The sequence below is a fragment of the Macaca fascicularis genome, chromosome X (genome assembly GCF_037993035.2).
Source record: "Macaca fascicularis isolate 582-1 chromosome X, T2T-MFA8v1.1".
Classification (NCBI taxonomy): Eukaryota; Metazoa; Chordata; class Mammalia; order Primates; family Cercopithecidae; genus Macaca; species Macaca fascicularis.
Genome location: NC_088395.1, coordinates 80,420,567 through 80,425,366, shown reverse-complemented (window position 1 = coordinate 80,425,366; position 4,800 = coordinate 80,420,567). Strand labels below are relative to the sequence as shown.

Below are 4,800 nucleotides of genomic sequence, written 5' to 3'. Positions count from 1 at the left end.
ACCAATATGTTTCTTAAATGTGTTTGATTGAGGTCTCATGCCTCTGTAAAATGTATAAAACCAAGCTGCACCTCGACCACATTGGGAACATGTCCTCAGGACGTCCTGAGGGCTCTGTCAGGGGCCATGGCCACTCATATTTGGCTCAGAATAAATCTCTTCAAATATTTTACAGAGTTCGACCCTTTTCCCCTTTTATTCATATATCAAAGAAATTAAACTATAAAAAGAAGGATATTAAAGGCAGCATAAGCAAATAAAAATGGAATTCTAAAAATTTTCAAGAAATTATCAGAATGGCAAGAAAAGGAAAACAGAAGAATGAGAAATAGAACAAACAACAAATAATAAAATGGTAGACTTAAGCCTTAACTAACAAAAATTACTTTAAGAGGAAATGGTCTAAATATGCCAACTAAAAGGCAGAAGTTGACAGAGTGGATTAAAAAAGAAAACAAGCCCAACAATATGCTGTCTACAACTAACATTTCAAATGTAATGATTGAAAGTAAGCCAGCATACAACATACACATGTAACATACATGCACATGTACTCCCTGAATCTAACATTAAAAAAATACAAAAAAAGAATGGTCATGAGAAAATATGCTATGTGAACACCAATAAAAATAAAATGGGCCAGTAGATATAAAACAATTGAAATAATTTTGAGTACATTATCTGCTAACAGTAGAATCAAGCTAGAAATCAATAATAGAAAGATAATAGAATAATCTCCAAGCATTTATAAATTAAACAATATACTTTTAAAATAATTCATGTGTAAGCTTCAAAGAAATATTTTCTAAAAGTACACAAACCTAAATTAAAATGAAAACATATCAAAATCCATGGAATGCAGCTATAGCAGGACTGAGAGAAATTTATAGCAATGAATACTTAAATTAGAAAAGGGAGGCCAGGTGTAGTGGTTCATGCCTGGAATTCCAGCACTTTGGGAGGCTGAGGTGGGTGGATCATGAGGTCAGGGAATCAACACCATCCTGGCCTACATGGTGAAACTGTCTCTTCTAAAATACCAAAAAAAAAAAATTAGCTGGTTGTGGTAGTGCGCACCTGTAGTCCCAACCTCTCAGGAGGCTGAGGTAGGGGAATTGCTTGAACCTGGGAGGTGGAGGTTGCAGTTAGCTGAGATCATGCCACTGCACTCCAACCTGGTGACAGAGTGACACTCCATCTCAAAACAAAACAAAACAAAACAAAAAAACAAACAAAAAGAAAAAAAATAAAGAAAAGGGAAATGCCTAAAATAAATAATCTAAACTCCAATCTCGATAATATAGAAAAAGAACAAAGTAAACCCAAAGCAAGCAGAAAGAATGACATAATAAAAACAAATCAATAAAATTAAAAATAGAAACAGGTAGAGAAAATCAATGAAATAAAAGATGGTCCTTTGAAAAGTTCAATGAAATGGATAAACGTATAAGCAAGGCTGACAAATTAAAAAGAGAGATGATACTAACTACCAATATCAGGAAAAGAGCAAGGATTATTACTACAGATTTAGTAGCCCTTCAATGTATAATAAGAAAATACTAACAAACCTGCACATGTACCCTTAAACCCAGTTATAAGAAAGAAAAATACTACAAACAACTCTAGAAACAATAACTAGACAACTTAATAAAATACAGCAGTTACTTAAAAGCTACAAACTACCAAAAGCCAACCAATAGGATATAAATAATTAAAATAGTCCTAGAACTATTTAAAAATTAAATTACAGTTAAAACCCTTCTAAAACCATCCCCAGGCACAGATAATGCCACCAGAAAATCCTACCAAATATTTGAAGAAAAATTAACACAAATTTTACACAATTTCTTACTCAAAATAAAAAGTGAAGGATCACTTTACAATTCATTTTACGAGGCCAGTGTTTTTCTAATACCATAACTGAACAAAGAAAGTATAGAAGAAGAAAATTACAGATAAATATCTCTCACAGATTTACACAAAAATCTACCAAGTTGTTACAAAACAGAATCTAGCTATGTCTATACATAATTTTACAACACGACCAAGTAGATTTTTTTCCAGAGGCTGTAATTCTAGTTCAGTATTAAAAAAATTAATCAGTGTAATTTACAATGTCAGCAGGCTAAACAAGAAAAAAAACGTAATCATATTAATTGACGCAGAGATGCATTTGAAAAAATCCAGGCAGAAGGGGTCCTGGTGACGAGTGCCGCGTTCGCTCCCTGAGTCCACTCGCCAGCCCGCCGCCCTCTGCCGCCGCACCCTGCACACCCGCCCCTCTTCTGTGCCAGGAACTTGCTACCACCAGCACCATGCCCTACCAATATCCAGCGCTGACCCCGGAGCAGAAGAAGGAGCTGTCTGACGTCGCTCACCGCATCGTGGCACCCGGCAAGGGCATCCTGGCTGCAGATGAGTCCACTGGGAGCATTGCCAAAGAGGCTGCAGTCCATTGGCACCGAGAACACCGAGGAGAACAGGCGCTTCTACCGCCAGCTGCTGCTGACAGCTGACGACCGCGTGAACCCCTGCATTGGGGGTGTCATCCTCTTCCACGAGACTCTCTACCAGAAGGCGGATAATGGTCGTCCCTTCCCCCAAGTTATAAAATCCAAGGGCGGTGTTGTGGGCATCAAGGTAGACAAGGGCGTGGTTCCCCTGGCAGGGACAAATGGCGAGACTACCACCCAAGGGTTGGATGGGCTGTCTGAGCGCTGTGCCCAGTACAAGAAGGATGGAGCTGACTTCGCCAAGTGGCGTTGTGTGCTGAAAATTGGGGAACACACCCCCTCAGCCCTCGCCATCATGGAAAATGCCAATGTCCTGGCCCGTTATGCCAGCATCTGCCAGCAGAATGGCATTGTGCCCATCGTGGAGCCTGAGATCCTCCCTGATGGGGACCATGACTTGAAGCGCTGCCAGTATGTGACCGAGAAGGTGCTGGCTGCTGTCTACAAGGCTCTGAGCGACCACCACATCTACCTGGAAGGCACCTTGCTGAAGCCCAATATGGTCACCCCAGGCCACGCTTGCACCCAGAAGTTTTCTCATGAGGAGATTGCCATGGCGACCGTCACAGCGCTGCGCCGCACAGTCCCCCCGGCTGTCACTGGGATCACCTTCCTGTCTGGAGGCCAGAGTGAGGAGGAGGCATCCATCAACCTCAATGCCATTAACAAGTGCCCCCTGCTGAAGCCCTGGGCCCTGACCTTCTCTTATGGCCGAGCCCTGCAGGCCTCTGCCCTGAAGGCCTGGGGTGGGAAGAAGGAGAACCTGAAGGCTGCACAGGAGGAGTACGTCAAGCGAGCCCTGGCCAACAGTCTTGCCTGTCAAGGAAAGTACACCCCTGCTGCTAGCGAGTCCCTCTTCGTCTCTTACCACGCCTATTAAGCGGAGGTGTTCCCAGGCTGCCCCCAACACTCCAGGCCCCGCCCCCTCCCACTCTTGAAGAGGGGGCCTCCTCCTCGGGGCTCCAGACTGGCTTGCCCGCGCTCTTGCCTCCCTCGTGACAGTGGTGTATGGTGTCGTCTGTGAATGCTAAGTCCATCACCCCTTCCAGCACACTGCCAAATAAACAGCTATTTAAGGGGGGGGGGGGGGGGGGAAGAAAAAATCCAACAGTCGTTCATGAAGAAAAAAATTGTTCAACAAGCTAGGATTAGAGAGAAACTTCCTTACCTTGATAGAGTGTTTTTAAAACTTACGGCTAACATTATAATTAATGGTGAAAGGCTTAATTCTTTCCCCCTAAGCTCTAGAATAAAACAAAGATATCTTAATTAACCACTCCTATTCAAAATAGTGCTGAAAATTCTAGCCAATGAAGTAAGTCAAGGAAAAGAAATAAAAGGCATACAGATTGGAAAGAAAAGAATAAAACTGTCACAATTTGCAAATGACATGGTTATTTACATAAATATCCCACAGAATACATCCAAAACTCTTAGAACTAGCAGGTGAGTTTATCAAGGTCACAGGGTACAAGATCAACACACAAAAGCCAATCAAGTTTTTATATTTTAGCAATTGATATATGGAAATGGAAATTTAATATGTGACACCATGTGCAGTCACTCTCAAAATGAATTAAGTATAATTCTAACAAAGCATGTATAGGCTCTGTATGTTGAAAATTAGAAATTTCTGATAAAGAAAATAAAAGAAGATCCAAATAAATGGATATATATATAAAATGTTTATGAATTAAAAGACAATATAGTCAAGATGCCAAATCTCCTGAAGTTAATCTATAGATTTCACATAATTTCTATCAAAATCCCAGCAAAGTTTTTGTTTGTAGATATATACAACTTTATTATAAAATTTATACAAAAAAGCAAAGTATCTAGAATAGCTAAACAATTTCAAAAAGAAACATAAAGTGGGAATAATCACTTTATCTAATATTGAGATTGGTACAGTAATCAAGACTGTATAGTATTGGTGGAGACATACACACATGAATCAATGGAATGATTTTTCACAACAGTACAAAACCAATTCAAATCAGGAAGCATAACTTTTTCAACAAATGATGCTGGACTAATTAGACAACCATAGGCAAGAAAAATTGGCAAAGACCCAAATTTCCCTCAGAGTCAATTGACAGATAAAGGTAAACCCCTACAGTGGAGTACCACTCAGCAATAAAAAGGAATGTGTTGTTAATACATGCAACAACTTGGATGGATCTAAACAACTTTATGCTCAGGGAAAAAAGCCATATGCCAAATGCTACAGTAATGTAACACATGTTATCAATTAATCGATTGACTTTGTGGAGTTTTTAAAAACCCA

General features: G+C 40.1%; 1 pseudogene; it reads left to right on the top strand.

The window, feature by feature from the left end:
• Positions 1 to 2,204: 2,204 nt before the first annotated feature.
• On the top strand, positions 2,205 to 3,594 carry LOC102138258 (fructose-bisphosphate aldolase A pseudogene; annotated as a pseudogene).
• The last annotated feature ends 1,206 nt before the right edge of the window (positions 3,595 to 4,800 follow it).